This window comes from Microcebus murinus, chromosome 17, assembly GCF_040939455.1.
Source record: "Microcebus murinus isolate Inina chromosome 17, M.murinus_Inina_mat1.0, whole genome shotgun sequence".
NCBI classification, from domain to species: Eukaryota; Metazoa; Chordata; class Mammalia; order Primates; family Cheirogaleidae; genus Microcebus; species Microcebus murinus.
The window spans coordinates 45,221,736-45,239,716 of record NC_134120.1 but is presented as its reverse complement, the minus strand read 5'-3'; the positions used below and the strand labels follow the sequence as shown (position 1 = coordinate 45,239,716).

The 17,981-nt window shown below is 38.9% G+C and overlaps 1 pseudogene; it reads right to left on the bottom strand.

Annotated features, from left to right (window-relative positions):
- Positions 1 to 15,524: 15,524 nt before the first annotated feature.
- LOC105860981 (PRELI domain containing protein 3B pseudogene) lies at positions 15,525 to 16,237 on the bottom strand (annotated as a pseudogene).
- Positions 16,238 to 17,981: the final 1,744 nt, after the last annotated feature.

The following is a 17,981-nucleotide window of genomic DNA, read 5'->3' as shown; positions in this document are numbered from 1 at the left end:
AGACCCTGAGGCAAATTATGCTTGGCCTCTCCAGGAAGAGTGAGGAGGCCAGTGTAGCTGGAAGAAGGGGGATGTGAAAGGAAAGGAGGTCGGAGAGGAGGTCAGAGAGGTAGACTTGGGTGGGATGACACAGGTCTCTACAAAAAATAGAAAAATTAGCTGGGTGGCCTGTAGTCCCAGCTACTAGGGAGGCTGAGGGGGGAGAATCGCTTGAGCCCAGGAATGTGAGGTTGCAGTGAGCTAACATGACGCCACTGCACTCCAGCTTGGGCAACAAAGCGAGATCCTGTCTCCAAAAATAAAATAAAATAAAATAAAATAAATAAAATAAAATAAAATAAAATAAAATAAAATAAAATAAAATATAAACATCCAAGTTGTGATGTCAAATAGGCATGTGGCCATAGGCAGTCTTCTTCTTTGCAGGATTCCGACATGCACAAATTTCGGTTACCAAGGTTTAGTTAAATAACACCAGACCCCCAACAATATAGTTCAAATTCCAGATGCCACATTATGTAAACTGTGAATGATTGCATTAAGTACAATTTCACTGCTTATTCAGCCCACAAATCACTCTGTATATAACATATATACATCATGATTAGTGACCAATCACATCACTTCTTTCAGAGTCCCCCTGACTCTGGTTACTGATTGGTCACTTGTGCATCTGTTATTCAGTTCATACATAGCAAAGTGTGTCATTGTGTTGTCTCCTGTCTCCCAATAACAACCCCACACAACATTCCACAAAAATGGAGAATCAAAAGAAGAAATTGGGCCGGGCGCGGTGGCTCACGCCTGTAATCCTAGCTCTCTGGGAGGCCGAGGCGGGCGGATTGCTCGAGGTCAGGAGTTCGAAACCAGCCTGAGCAAGAGCGAGACCCCGTCTCTCTACTATAAATAGAAATAAACTAATTGGCCAACTAATATATATAGAAAAAATTAGCCGGGCATGGTGGCACATGCCTGTAGTCCCAGCTACTTGGGAGGCTGAGACAGACGGATCGCTTGAGCCCAGGAGTTTGAGGTTGCTGTGAGCTAGGCTGACGCCACGGCACTCACTCTAGCCTGGGCAACAAAGTGAGACTCTGTCTCAAAAAAAAAAAAAAAAAAAAAAAAAGAAGAAATTGGCCAACAAAGATGAAAAGTCAGCAAAGAAAAAATGATAATACTAGAAGTGAAATTCAAATCAAGTATACTCTGACTCGAGGGGGGGGCATGGGCAGTATACGTAACCTTAACATTTGTACCCCCATAATATGCTGAAATAAAAAAAAGAAAAAAAATCCAGTATAAGTGGAATTATAGAAGAAATAGCTGACCTGGGACTGTTGACACTGCTGTCATTCAACACACTAGATACACAGCCACAGGCACTTAGTGAAAGTGAGTTTATAGACAAAAAGGAGAAAAGTGGCTGTGAGGAAAACGATGAAGATGTCCCAGAGGAATTTGCAAGAGGAATTGATTCGGGCAAAATACTTCACATTAAAAAACTCTCAGAGGTATTTCACAACATTGAAAGCACAAAGGCTAAAATGTTGGAAACTGATCCAAACTTAGAAAATAATATGATAATTTGCCAAGGCATACAAAAGATGCTTACTCCATATTGTAAGCTGTAAAACAAGAAGGCAGGCACCATTAAAACTGCTCTTGATAAATGTTTTACAAAGAAATAAAACACTTTAATTCTCAATGTTTCTAATGTTTTCAATTAGTGTACTAAACTAAGTAAATATTAGTTTTTATTTTTATATTCCCATACATTTATAACCAAGAAAAAGAAAGTCTAAGACTTTGACAAAATTTTAAAAGTCTCATAACAATCATCATTTTTCTCACTGATTATTAAGAACACTTTGTACATTTTCAGTTTGCACAATCATTTTTATGGTCCCACACTACTGCATGAAGCAAGAACTGCCTGTACACAGATTTTGAGTTTAGGAGAAGAGATCCAGGCTGGAGACATAAATTTGCAAATTATCACTATATAGACAGTATTCCTGGATGAGATCACCTAGAGAGTGAGTGTAGACACAGAAGTCTAAGGATGGCACACCAGGGAACTCCAGTGTTTAAAAATAAAGGAAAAGAGAGAGAATCAACAAAGAAACTGAAAAGGAGTGGTTATGAGCTAGAAGGAGAGCTGGGAGAGTGGTGTCCCTCCAGCAAAGGAGGGAGTTTCAAGGAGTGAGTAATCAACTATGCTGCTGGTGATACAAGCGAGACAGACCTGAGAATTAACCATTGTGTTTGACAATACGAAGGTCACTGGTGACCTTGGCAAGAGCTGCTTCGGGAAAATGATTGGGATGAGAGTCTGATTCGAGTGAGTTCAAAAGAGACTGGGAGGAGAGGAGTGGAACAATGTCTGCAAACAGCTTTCTGAGATCTTTCTGTAGGACATAGCTAGAATGGAATGTGAGTCTCTTCTGTCTCCTTTCTTATATGGACACTATCACAGCATGTTTGCATGCTAACAGAATTAACTAAAGAATTAATCCCAGGAGATGTTGATGCTAGGAGAAAGGACAATTATTAAAACAATGTCCTTGAGAGTGGGTAATATCTTGTACTCAAGTGGAGGAGTTTACCCTACACAGGAACAGGACCTAAGAGGAGGGCCAGACACTTGACTTCTTCAGGACTTAGTTGCCTCAACTGTACAGGATGAGATCACCTAGAGAGTGAGTATAGACACAGAAGTCTAAGGATGGAGCACCAGGGAACTCCAGTGTTTAAAAATAAAGGAAAAGAGAGAGAATCAACAAAGAGACTGAAAAGGAGTGGTTATGAGCTAGAAGGAGAGCCTAGTTCTAGAGGGACTAGAACACAGTTTCTCAAAATGTGGTCCCCAAATCAGCAGAATCAGCACCACCTGAAAATTCATTAAAAATGCAAAGTCTCAGGCACCATCCAAGTTCCACTGAGCTAGAAACTCTGGAGGAAAGGCCCAGCAATCTGTGCTTTAACAAGCACTCTAGGGGGATTCCAATACAGCCCACGTTTCAAGAACCACTGGACTAGATGATCTTTCACATGTCTTCTGGTTCTAACATCTGTGAATCTATGCTTCAATAATCTCTTTCTTCCAATTTCTATTATGTTTTCATAATACTGCACTGTTATTTTCAAGTAAAAGTTTATGAAACTCAAACTGTTTTCTAATTTTTCTCTATCCAAAAGTCTGTGTTCAGCCTCCAGAAACAATGATGTTTATACATTTTAAAATCACATTCAAAAGCATTTCCAAAACAAATTTTTCATGGGGGAGTATTCAGCCTAGCTTTGAGGGCATCAGTAAAGCTCATATCTTTTTGCTGTTATTTTTTATAGTATGTAAGCACACTTTTTAATGCAAAAATCTTCAGGAATTAAAAGCTATTGCTCTCAAGTTGTCTGGAATTGTTTTGTGTTGCTTGAAGTATGTTATTCCCCAGGAGCAGAGCAGACAAGGAAAGACAGGTGACATTACTCCCGTCCCATACTGTTGTTCTTTGTGGACTTGGGTCTCTCCAGCTACACACTTGGAGGAAATTCCATACAAACAGAGGAAGCCAGACTCTTTCTGGGAGAACTTAGTAGCTGACTTACTACATTAGACATTGATGCCTGCTAAAGATAAAACCTGGGAAAAGACCTCCAGGTCCTATTCTCCATTGTTGCTGCCTGGGTCCAGTGTGTATGTCTGAGCTGTGCACACATTTCCCGGGGTGGGGGCGCCCTCAGTGCACAGCTGTCTGTGACAGGATTGCTGATGTTTATAGTAGCAAGTCAGCATTGCCTTATGCCAAAGCAAGGCGTTTCTTATTTTAAAGATGAGAACAATTCCTTCTCTTCCCCCACTCCATTGTTATTTGGTTTACTAGATTTGCAGGAGAAGGAAGCAGTAAATTACTAAAGAATAAAGTGTAAATCTCACCAGGGTGTGCTCCTTTGAATTTGGATGGAGTTTAGCATACCGATCAAATATGATGATACAGAAAACAGGTCCTCTCTGCTTTGTGGTAAGTTCGTTTGGGGAAGTGAAAATAAAAAGTAATCAGACACTTTCCTGCGTTGATGTCCACACCTTTCTAGAAGCTCCAAGTCAATTCAGCTGTCCTAAGTGCTTGGCTTGGTAGCCTCAGAAAGCCAGCTGGTTAACAAACAGAAAGTACTTTGCTAACCAAAAGCACTCATTGCCGGCAAGCCCTTTCTCAAATGGTTTCCCAAAGTCTTTTCCGTATTGAATTCCATTAGTTAACATTGCATCCTCCCATCAGTATCTGTTAATAATGTGTTGGGGAAGAGGAGCACAGGATGGGGATGGGGGGTGGAGAACAGCTATTTCCCCAGTCACAAAAGAAAAAGAAAATAAAGAAAGATTTACCTTAAAGTACAAATTATTTCGAAACCACATCTATAGAAAGTCAGTATTAAAAAAGAGTCAGCAGATGCATAAAGAACTTACCTATAATCTAAATATATCATCTATTTCTTCATTCTCTTCAATAATCCTTTCCTGAACAGCTGTCAGTTTCTGCCTTGCTCAGCCACCCCCAACTCCTGTGGTGTTTCTCAGCCCCGGCTGTGCAATGAAGTCACCTAGAGAGCTTCAAGAAATATCAAGGCCTGAGTCTCACTCTCAAAGATTCTAAGGATTTTTAAAAGTTCCCTAGGTGGTTCTAAAATGCAGCCTAAGTTGAGATCACCGCTTTTTCCCCTGAACTCCCCATCTGCCCTTTAAGACCAGCACCTTGGGTTTCCCTCTCCCCCAAAGATGCTGAGATAATAAAGGCAGACTTGAAAGTTCTTAGGACACTGATTCCCAAATTGCCTAATGTTAAGAATCACTCAGGGCACTTACCAAACATACACATCCTCAGGCACCTCCCCCGGAGATTCTGATTAGTAGTTCTGGGACAAGGATATAGAATCTATATTTGTCCCCATGAGGTTTATTTGAATAGCAAAGTTTGGTAAATACTATTTTAAGACTTCTCTACTCAAAGTGAGGCCCGTTGTATTGGCATGGTAGCATTGGCAGCACATGGAAGCTTGTTAGCTATGCATAATCTCAAGCTTCATCCAGACCCACAAAAACAGAATCTGCATTTTAAGAAGATTTCAGGTGATTTATATAACATTAAAATTTCTCTAGTTTGCTTCCCTAACATTGATCTCCAAAGCTTTGATTTTTCATTTTCATGATCAGATTAATTCAGACCCACCTCTCTGCTGCAATGACAAATAATTACTCATGAGAAATAATGATATTAAAACTGATAAAATACACTATCTGGATTATCATAAATGGGCCAGTTACTTTAAAACATTTCCATAAGTGGATGTTTCTGGCTTGTTAGATTCTGTTTTTACTAATATGTAAGATAAGCTTTAGAGAGTCTCAGAATCAACTCAGGAGTTGAATGTTGCGCTGAGTTCTATCATTTATTTTAAAACACAATAAACATCAATTAAAAGTTCAAGGTTAAAAAGAACTTTAAAGATGACCTAGTCCTACTTTAATCTGAATCACTACAAATGTCCAGATCAAGTGGTCATTCAGTTTAGCCATGAACACCCCACACACATACCACGACAGAGAACTCATAATCTCCCTATACAGTCCATTTCATCTTTCATGAGCTCTGATAAAAAAAAAAATTCATAGGCCGGGCGCTGTGGCTCACGCCTGTAATCCTAGCTCTTGGGAGGCCGAGGCGGGCGGATTGCTCAAGGTCAGGAGTTCAAAACCAGCCTGAGCAAGAGTGAGACCCCGTCTCTACTATAAATAGAAAGAAATTAATTGGTCAACTGATATATATATAAAAAATTAGCCGGGCATGGTGGCGCATGCCTGTAGTCCCAGCTACCCGGGAGGCTGAGGCAGAAGGATCACTCGAGCCCAGGAGTTTGAGGTTGCTGTGAGCTAGGCTGACGCCACGGCACTCACTCTAGCCTGGACAACAAAGTGAGACTCTGTCTCAAAAAAAAAAAAAAAAAAAAAAAATTCATGCATTGAAAAAACTATCTCCTTGTATTTTTTTAATTAGAAAGCTTTTTGTTTATGAAAAATTCTGTAAAATTTGAGAGATGATGGGAGAGTTTATAGCAAGTACACAATTTATCTCTGCATATGTTTAATTTATTGTAATAATAATTGAAGTCTAATAAGTGGCGGGGCAACATGCTGACACTGTGTACATACTGGGAAACAAAACGCAGTTCCTGCCTTCAAAGTACTTGCAGCCCAGTGATATACAGAATAAATCAGGAGTTAAATGCTTTGTTACATGTGATAGGTAGAACAGTGGTAAATGCAGGACCACAGGAGATTATCAGAGAGACACCTAATCTAGTCCAGAAGATGAAAGTTCTGGAGAAGTGACATCTATACTCAGATTGAAACATGAGTGGCTCTAAGTCACTGTTGCTAGTTTTTGCATAGTGTGAAATGGTTTTATCTTTTCTCCAATGCTATATTGAATCTCTCTTAACTGATGATAACTTTCTACTTACTTTTGGTTTTCAAAACTTAGGAGAGGCTAGTGCAAAAATCTAAGCTCATCCTCTGATTTAAAAAGATCATCCCTCTTCAAGACTCAAGAACCTTCAATGTGTTAGGACTGGGAAGGGAGGAAGGAAAGAGACAGGCATCTCTTTATTTAACTGAACACAGTAATGGTTTTCTCAATGTAATGTGTCTCTAATTAACATGGACTTACTTTCCTTGATGTCATCACACTGCAGGTATCTAAATGTAGGCTCTCTTATGGGAAACATGTGTGAGTCCCTCTCTACTACACCATTCCCTGACACTTCCCCTCTTCCATACTCACCCACTGATCCATGCCACAACTGTCAGGCGCTCACTTGCCTGACAGGTAGTTCTCTAAGCTAAGGTATTATCAAGATATACTAATTTAGCTATTTCCTATGATATCCATTGTCTAGTTTTTGGGATGCAAAGTCAACACATCAAGAATCAATTGTATTTCTAAACACTAGGAATTAACAATTAAAACCAAAACTTTAAAAATAATATTGAGACTACCACCAAAAAAATTAAATACTCATCCACAACTTAACAAAAGTGTCCAGGTTGTGTGTGCTAAAAACAATAAATGGAACACATACTGTGTTCAAAAATTAGAAGACTAAATATACTCAAAATGTCAATTCTCTACAAATTAATCTATAGATTAAACACAATTTCAATCAAAATCCCAGCAGAATTTTTTGTAGGTAGAGACAAACTGATTTCATCATTCATATGGTGAGACAAAGGAAGTACAAAGTTGGAGAATTCACACTGCTCAATTTTTAAATTACCATAAACATATAGTTCATACAAGAGGTTCAAAGGAGAAAGGATAGTCTTTTCAACAAATGGTGGTAGAACACTTGGACATCTACATGCAAAAAATAACCCCAGGCTTAGGCTACACTTCACTCAAAAATTAAATCAAAGTGTATCATAGGTCTAAACATAAAACAGAAAGCTATAAACTTATAGAAGAAAACACAGGAGAAAATCTTCACAACCTGGGGTTAGGCAGAGTCCTAAAACATGACACTGAAAGCACAATTTATTTTTTTAAAATTAACAAATTTAACTTTATCAAAATTAAAAATCTTTATCTGAAGCTACTTAGGAAGCTAAACACAGAATTACCATACGATCCAGCCATTCCACTCCTAAGTATATAACTGAAAGAACTGAAGTTGGGTATTTGAACAGACAGTAGTACAAAAATGTTCATTGCAGCATTATTCACAACAGTAAAATGATAGAAACAGCCTAAGTGGAACCGACAGATGAATAGAGAAATTAAATGTAGTATATACAGACAATGGAATATTATTCAGCCTTAAAAAGAATGAAATTATGATATATGCTACAGCATGAATAAACCTTGAAAACATTATGCTTAGTGAAATTAGCCAGACACAAATATTGTATGATGATTTTCATGTAAGGTACCTACAAAAAGCAAATTCATAAAGATAGGAGTAGAATAAAGGTTACCAGGGTCTTGGGAAAGGAGAAGTTAGGGAGTTATTGTTTAATGGGTATAGAGTTTCTGTTTGAGGTGGTGAAAAGTTTTAGAAATATTGGTGATGGTTGCACAATACTATGAATATAATTAATGCCACTAAATTATGTACTTGAAAATAGTTAAAACAGCAAAATTTGTTTTTATGTATATACATAAAATATAAATATAAATATATTTATTTATTTATCTTATATTTATTTATTTATCTTATACATTTATTTATTTATATATTTTATATATAAAATAAAATTTGCTGTTTTAACCAAATGTAGTATATACATACAATGGAATATTATTAAGCCTTATAAAGGAATGAAATTCTGATATATGCTATACACACACACACACACACATACATACACCCCACTATTTAAAAAAACAGGAGAAAAAAACCTTTCTTCTGTGAAAAACACTATTAGGATAATTAAAGAACAAGCTACAGAGCAGAAGAAAATATTAGCAAACCACATAGCCATTAAAGAACTTATATCCAGAATACATAAATAACTCTCAAAACTCAACAGTAGGAAAAAAAAACCAACAACAACAACAAAAATGGATAAAAGACTTCAACAGCTACTTCACCTAAGAGGATATAAGAATGGCAAATAAGCACATGAAAAAACGTTCAGCATCACTAGCCATAAGAGAAATGATAAGATACCATACACATCTATTATTACTAAACTAAAAAAATCACAATACCATGTACTGGATGGAACAACTGGAATTCTCATATGCTATGGGTGGAAATCCAAAATGGTACAGCTACCCTAGAAAACAGTTTGGCAGTTTCTTATGAAATTAAACAGGTACTTATCATATGATTCATCCATGCAACTACTCGTTATTTACACTAGAGAAATGAAAAATTAAAACCTGTGCACAAATATTTATAGCAATTCTATTTATCAGCACCCAATCTGGAAACAACTGAAATGTACTCCAATGGGTAAACGGTTAAACAAACTGTGGTGCATCCATCCAATGGAACACTACTGAGCAACAAAAAGGGACCAACTATCGAAACTGACTTAGCTCAAACGGCTACACCAAAATACTACAGACAGGGTGGCTTAAATGACAAACATTTATTTCTCACAGTTTTAGAGGCCTGAAGATTAGTCTAATAACAGAAGAGCACGAGCAACAATAAGATCTGCAGAAAGCACAGGCAGTTCTTCACAGTTCCACTTTCGAAGGGAGCGATTCAGAGAGTCATTGACTGGGTGTTTAAGCACAAGAAAAGCCTCCAAAGATCTTGGAGCTACTTAGGTAATGGAGCCGCAAAGGAAGGCCTCTGGAGTGTGTGCTCCCTGGAAGCTGCCCTGAGGACAGCTGCCAACACATGTACTAAAGCCCAAATTAAACCTCCTCTGAATTAAGGTTAAAGGGGAAGGAGGAAAGTTTCCAATGGACTCTTGCCTAGCAGTTAATTACAAACGACAAAATTTAAATCGTCCCTGCTTTGGTCTTCTCTGTTATAATGGAACTAGAAATGGAGAAACTGTTTACTTCTCTCATTTACTGGTGGGGGCAGGGTGGGGAACTCTTGACTGTTTTGTTTCAAGGAACTGTTTATTTAGACTTTGAGAGTGAGGGTAAATTCTTTGAAATAAAACAGAAGACTAAGTAAAGTGAATGCGTAACTTAAGAATTTTAATTAGTGCATAGAAAATACTTCTGCATAGTGGTAATATCTTAGAATTTTTTTACTGTGTATACTATATATTCTTTGTGTATTTATTTCTGAAATCCATCCCTTAATTTGTCAGAGCTGTATGTAGAGTACTACAAATATCCACCAGAGGGAGACTCAAGACTGAGTTTTCCTCTTGGGACTTCAGGTTTAATTAATTTGGCCACAGTCGCCACCACATGTCGGTATAGTGATGCAGTCCAAGATGGAGACGAGATTCATGGTTCTGGAATGAGATAAAGGGATGGTTCTACCCTCCTTAAACATCCCTGCTTTTTCTCTGGGGCTTGGGTGATTTGCTCCTCCTCATCCTCTGGGGTTTGCAAAGCTGAGTTATTTGTCTGCTTTCAAAAATAAAAAGTCCTTAAGATTCCTGGCACTGACCAAGGAGAACAAAGTGGATAGGATTTACTCCCACCCCACCTGCCCACTGCCAAAGGAACGTGTCATTCAACTCACAGGAGACATTCACCAAATTCAAGAGATCCCTCCCTGGGAGCCCACATTAAGCCCCTAAACCAAATATTGAAAATGAAAATAAAATTATACTTCATTTTAATACCTATTAGGGAATAAACACCTATGCATGGCTTGTCTACAAACTAAAAAAAAAAAAAACAAGAACAATACCTTTAAATCCCACTTTAATACCCAAGATTTGGGGGTTTAGGGGGTCAGGTAAAAGTAGGGTCACAGCAAAGAAGTTCTTTCCCTTACTACTAGTTAAGCAGGCTGATGGTATGGAGAAGCAGTGACTGGTAGATAGTTAACGCTCACAGAGTTAAGAGTACAAGCTGGTTAAGAGTACAAGCTCAAAAAAATAAAAAGTACAAGCTCACAGGTCCTTGGTGGGAAAGAACCCAAGGTCTTAGCACTCTTTTCCTTGGGCTCTAATCAGTTGTAGGAACCAGTGAAAAGGGACATAGAGGACAGGAATTTTTAGTGAGATCCCCCTTCAGCCATGGTTTTTGATGCAAAATGCTCTCTTTCACTAGCACCTAGGACTGCAGGTGCTGCTCCAGCAAACACCGGGCAAACACTGGGCACGCTGGCACAGCCGTGGGATTGCCCCCACAGCGGCAGAGTCCAGTGGACAGAAGTCTCATGATGTCTGCCAGGAGTCACGGGAACGAGTGAGCATCCATCTTTGGTTCCAGAGGACATGAAATGACCTGTTTCTGCTAGTTACACAGTAAAAGAGAAACTTAAGAGGGAAAAATGAACCAGCATAAAATGTAAACTTAGCTGTGTCTGTTTTGGTCCTAGAGGAGCAAAGGTGATTAGAGTGAGTGCAGAGACCCTGACACCTCACCATTTCCTTTTGTCCATAAACAGACGCGGAATTGCAAGAACTTTTAGAGCCAAAGGTTAATCACAGAAAGGGATCAGTTTCCATCTCCCAGAAAGAAATCTGTACAAGAAATCTGATGACATATTCCTGGATTGACCATAAAAACCATTTTCCCAAATAACATCAGCTGATTCTCTGGATTCTATCTTTGGGACTATCCCCAAATTCATTGGGGAAATCATTGTATTGAATCAGTTTAGTTTCACCAGGATATGATACAGTTTGCAAAGCTATGTCATACAATCACATAGTGTGGATGAAAATACTATTAATTAGAGATAAGCATTTGTCCAAAAACTTGCTGTAATAGGATCTTGTGGGAATTTATCTTAGTCCTTTGCCAATCAGAAATACAAAATAGATTTAGATGTAAAAATGGAGTCATCCATCTTATAGGAATAGGTCCTTGTGATTTTTTTCTTTGTAAGAAAAAATGTGTTCGTTTCATCATACTCAACTGCCTTTCTTGATTAAGAAATCTGATCTGGTAGGAAATAATAAGCAATGAGCCTAAATTTTAGTATTATCTTTAAAAAGAGTTTCTAAAAATTGCATTTTAGAAGTAGTTTTAGGCTGGGGCCCAAAAATAATTATACTTTGGTCATAAAAATGAAATTTATAATATACAGAATTATTTTTAAAAATCTTTTTAAACATAATACAAATGTAAAGCTTACTTCCCATTTCTTTGTGAAGAATGGAAATTAGACATGATGAAATAATCAAATTTCTTCACAATGAACTTTTTAATGACAAAATATATTTATTTCAGAGCCTAATATATTTGTGTTCCCTAATGGCAAAGTTGTAAGATAAAGCTCCATAAGGATGAATTCTAGAGAGCTATATAATTGTAATTTATATATACTAACTACACAGTTAAATGTTATAGCTTTACAAATCTTGTTACACTCTAGTAAAACTAATCTGATTTAATACAGTAATTTCCTCAATGTTCCCCAGACAAAGCTCAGAGAAACATGTGACTTAGCCAAAGGTACACAGCTAGTAGTTCATGGTAGATCCAGGCCTGGAACACAAGTCCCCTAATCCAGTGCTCTTTTATGGCCATCATGAGGTTCCCTCTCTCCCCTAGACTAGCCCTTGCCAACTTAGCATGTTCCCCAAACCCTTATCTCAGTGCTGAGCCTCTGGACCTCCACAGCCTGGATTCTCTGACACAGCTCCTCACATCCCCCCTGGCCCCCCTCAGCTCATCATTCCCTGATAGTCTTCCTTACCCTTGCTAATAAGACCATTCTAACATAGATCTGACTTATTTTCTCTATCAAAAAGCCACACCTCTTTCCCTCAACCCTAGAACTAGATATTCTCTGCCTATGAAGCTAACAGTTAACTAGCCTAATAAATTCATCTGGCTATGCACTAAGAAAAAAGGGCTAGAGAAGGTCTCTCTGCCCCCAGGTGACACATGCACTGTTTCTGGAGACAGAGAAGAGATTACAGCAGTGTGCTCTTCAGACCAGCACTGAGGTACTCTATGGAGGCCCTTGAAGTCTATGCACAGGACTGGTTATGACTGCTAAGCATAGAACTAGATATCTCTTTTTCCAAGAATAATCATGTCAATCCCAACAACCCACTGCCTACCCAGAATGACCTCTACCTTTCAGAATAAGTATTTCTGCATAAGAGGATTCTGGCCTTTGGTTGGACAGAGATCAATGCAACAATAGGATTGGCAGTTTCCAAAAAAAAAAAAAAATGGTGTAAAAAAAAGCCACCATTTGAACACTTAAATATTTAAAGCAACAAATTAGGAGCTATTATTCTCTTTTATAAAGAAACGCTTTTCGAATTTCTCTATAATGTTTTATTTCACTTACAAAATGAATGCATGATTAGATGACATAATATAAGAAAATTTTATATGTCAGGTGACTTATTTTATGTATATTGCTCTGAATTTTACATTAATAAATTATGTTCATCACTTAGAAAAAATGGTAAATAATAATAACAATTTCTAGTAAGCACCTACCATGGGCCAGACACTACTATTAATTAATTAGTTAATTGATTAATTCAACATATATTCAAGAGTAGCTTACTACCTGTTAGACACATTTTAGGGTCTGGAGATAAGACAGAGCATGCTGTTTTGAGGGAACTCTGATTGTATTGTTCAATACAGTTAGAACATGGAGTTCCAGAAGAGAGTAGAAAAAGATTAGGCTCAATAATTAAGCCGAAAGGGCAAAAAATGAAGAAGCCTTAGTGTCACATGAAGGATTTTTGACATTCATCTTTTATAAATAAATAAAGGAAGGAGGGAAGGGAGTGAGAGAGAGAAGAAGGAAGAATAGAAAGAAAAGAAATCTTTTAATCTGAGGAATGCGAGTCCCCTTTAATCATCAGTCCCAGAGAGGCATTGAAATATGGCAGCATGTGAAGCAATCACCCACTTCCCACCTGAGCTAAATAATTATCTCTTGAAGCCACTTGCTACATGGGCTCTAGACTAACTGACACCAAGGAGCCATGAAACGCCATATGCTGGACACCATAACTAATACCCTATAGTTCAACAATGTGTAGCTAATCACTAACCAGTGCTGTTTCTGTAAATCAATGAGAATTCCTATCAAATAACGCTGTCACTCCACTTTTTGTCCCCTTATGCCTTTAAAAACTTGCTTAAAACAAAGGCCTGATGGAGCACTCTTCGAAGCAACTTGGAAGTGTGCCCCAGGCAGCTGTCTTCAAACTTGACCCAAATAAACTCTCTATATTAACTTTGCCTCAGTTTCTTTCTTAGACAAAAGGAAGGAAGGAAGGCACTGAAGAGTTTTAATTGGGGAAGAAATTTTCATTGTAGTAAAACTCCTCTAGCACCAATGTGGAATTTGGGCAGTAATATAGGAGAGAGATGAAAGCCATAACAGAGGTGGTAACAATGGGAAAACAGAGAATTAGAAGGGTCTGAGTTGTTTTGAACCACTAAATTTGTGGTAAAATGTTATAGAGCAATAAAAATAAAAACAATTCACACACAAAAAAGGTCTGAGAGATAGCAGAGGTAGAATCAACAGCTCTAGTAACTACTTGAATGAGACTGAGCTGGAAGTGGAGAGGGAGAAGGTGAGGGTAACTCCCATGATTTTGGCGTGGGCAGCTGGGTAAAAGGAGATGCCATTAACTGAGATAAGGAGAAGGAGCATGTGTGAGGAAGAAGATGATGGTTTGGTTTTTATCCCTTGAATTTAAGATGCTGGTGGATTATCTAACTGTATTAGTCTGGGTTCTCCAGAGAAACAGAATCAATAGGATATATAGATACATAAGCAGAGATTTATTACGGGAATCGGTTCATGCAGTTATGGAGGCTGACAAGCCCCACTATATGCCATCTGCAGGCTAGGGAACAAGGAAAGCTGGTGGTATAATTTGGTCTGACACCAAAAGCCTGAGAACGAGGGAGGGAGGACCCTTCTGATCTAAGTCTCAGAGTCCAAAGGCCTGGGAACCAGGAACTGTAATGTCCAAGGACAGGAGAAGATGAATGTCCCAGCTCGAGAAAAGAGTGAATTTGCCCTTCCCCCACCTTTTTGTTCTATCTTTAATGGTTTAATGGATTGGAGGATGCTTTCCCACATTGCTAAGGATGGATCTTCTTTATTCAGTCTACAGATTCAAATGCTAATCTCTTCTGAAAATGTGCACATAGACATACTCAAAAACAACATTTTAACAGCTATCTGGATATTCCAATCAAATTGACACATAAAATTAGCCATCACAGTAACTGTCCAATAGGCAATTGGATGCGGAGATCTGAAACTGAGTGAGGTATCAGGCCTGAAGACATAGATTTGGTAATAGTCTTCAGCATATCAATAATCTTCACCAAAAAAATCTAGAAAAGTCAAAATTATTATTCCCATTTTACAGGTTAAGAGCTCATCTATTTTTTTTTCTTTAATACAGTAAAATTTTATTTTTCTTGAAGTCATATATTACTTTAGAGGTAATTTTCACTCCAAAAATATTTAAGTACAAAACCAAAACACTGGTTTTTAAAGGTGGTTTATAGCAGAGCAAGTTATCTTATACAAATTAATATCTTTTAAAAGTATATAATTTCTCCTTTTAAAGTGAGTTCTCTCATGCAAGCTGTTGAAGTTACAGCAGCGGGGCAATCTCTGCTTTGTTTTGGGGTTGGTCCAAAGCCAGGTAGAGTTCCAATGCATGAAAAGCTTTAAAATTCTACCTTAAGGAGAGTCAATGTCAATACCAATTTCCAAGTACTTTTAAGAAAACTTAAATTTTCATATAAATACTGGAAACCTTAAAATTAGCCATTTCAAACAACACTAATTTCAGATGATCCCTTTATTTAGAAGCCCTGTATCTCTGTTTTGATCAAAAGTCACATAGCCTTAAATCAGCTTATTAAAAAAAAATTCTACCTAAAATATAGTTGCATTTTTAAAATAACAAATAAATATTGCCAGCTTGGAGAGACCTGGGGCACCCAACGTTATCTACCAACTGGTATTATCATTTTTCTACAAATGCTGCTGCTGCCATTGGAGTCCTTATGCTTCCTCTTGCTGAAGCCATCAGTTCTTCAATCTCGGCATTTAATTTATGTATTACCCATTCCATTGCTTCTCGGCCTTTATTAGCATTTGAAGATATGGTACTTGCCATCAGTCCTTCAAGGTAACTGCTAAGGCTGACTCTTTTCACAGTGATTATGGCTTCTTGAGTCAAAATAGTTTTTTCTGGGTCCTGGGGATGTGGTTTGTATATAAGTCTCTCATCTACTGAAACCATATTTGTAAATGAAATATTAGTAGATTTAAGTTCCATTGTTTTCTCTACAGGATCAACTACAGAATGTTCTTGCACATATGTTTTGGTTCTTGCTGCACCAATAAGAGACTTCACAATGGAAGGCAGTCCCCACTCTGTGCTCAGAAGTCTATGGCTGTGCAACTTTCCGGAGGGATCTATATGTCTGTCCAACACATCAACTCCCACCACCCTTGGGTTCATAGGGTTTGGGTATTTCTGCATTGCAGCTGTGGTAAGAGTTTCCCATGGGTGGTCAAAGACATGCTCCGAAGTCCAGATCTTCATGGTGCTTGCGGCTCGCGCGATGCCCGGGCGGCGCTAAGGGATAATGAGGCAAAGAGGCTACACCTGCTCCCGCCCCAAACCCAGCACCCCGCGACCCGGCCTGCCTCGCAGTGCGCAAGCGCCGTGGGGCCCTCAAGAGCTCATCTATTGATTCCACATGCCCAGAACCCCTTCCTTCTTCATTTAGTAAGAGCCTCCCCCTTTAAAAATAAAAGGCCCCTCCTTCACCCTAGGCATGTGGTTTGAATGAGCCAGTGTCAGTGTCCTGCCCTGTGTCCACCAAGGTCAGTGACCCAGACTGGACCCTTACAGCATCTTTCACTTCTGGTCACAGTCTCATAATGACCTGATCAGAGGAATGGGAATCTTGAGTAGATTTTTATGAATTGTTAAGTAAGGTGACAATCCCCTTTCTCTCATAGCAAAACCATGCACATGTCAGCACCTAACTGATAACATACAGCACAGAGAGGCGCAACTGCAGTGGGAGGAAATCAAACTGCAGCAGAGAGGAAGCCCAACTGCAGTAAGACCTTGGCCCCCATGTGTTCTCCTACACCCTTGCCTTTCCAGTTACATCTACCAGCAAATCCCTCACAGGGTCCAGGCTAGTTCAGCTTGAGTCTTTGTCACAAATAACAAAAATTCCTGACTGATGCAGAAGAAACTGAGACTTGGATAGGCTAAATGACTTGACCAAGGTCATACCCAGATAAGCAGTAGGCAGAACTTGAAATCAAACCTAGGGTATTCTGGCCATGCTGCAGAATACAGGGTTCTAAAGTGATGCCCACTGTGTAGCTAAAGGAGAACCTCCAAACCATGTGGTTCAGTGAATTAAAAAAACAAAACAAAAAACTTAGTCAAGAGTTCAAGGCCGGGCGCGGTGGCTCACGCCTGTAATCCTAGCACTCTGGGAGGCCAAGGCGGGCGGATTGCTCAAGGTCAGGAGTTCAAAACCAGCCTGAGCGAGACCCCGTCTCTACCATAAAAATAGAAAGAAATTAATTGGCCAACTAATATATATATATATAAAAATCAGCCGGGCATGGTGGCTTGTGCCTGTAGTCCCAGCTACTCGGGAGGCTGAGGCAGGAGGATCGCTCGAGCCCAGGAGTTTGAGGTTGCTGTGAGCTAGGCTGACGCCACGGCACTCACTCTAGCCTAGGCAAGAAAGCGAGACTCTGTCTCAAAAAAAAAAAAAAAGAGTTCAAATTTGGACAAGCTCAATTACTGCAACATTAGCAAATTAGTCTCTTTGAGTCCCATTTGTAAAATGAAATAAATAACTTTCCTGCTCACGTCAGAGGTGTTTGGCTATCTAAGGGGGCTAATATATGTAACAGTATTTTGAAAACAGTAAAGAATCCGCCTCAAGGTCGGTGTTGCTAATCTCTAACAGCAATAGAAATGTGTATTAAATCTATTCTCTCCCTTGTTGCTAAAACCCACAATCTAAGGTGGGGGCTGGGGGGAAGAAATCTAGAATGTTATCTCCTCCACATTAATTTCCATCTGCATAAACAGTCACTCCGTGTTATTGTTGTTAACGAGCATTTACTGAAAGCCAAACAGAGTCTGGGTGCCCTGGAAAATGCAAAATCTAGAGAAGTGTCTGGGAAAGGCAGGAAACCCAGAGCAATGCTTGGCAGCGTACTTGTGAACAAAAAACCAAAGGTGTGGTTCCCAAGTCCCCTGCAGAATCAACACTGTCCACATTACTGAGCCTGTTCTGAGCTGCCTTTTGACATTCCCGCTCTGGGGGGGG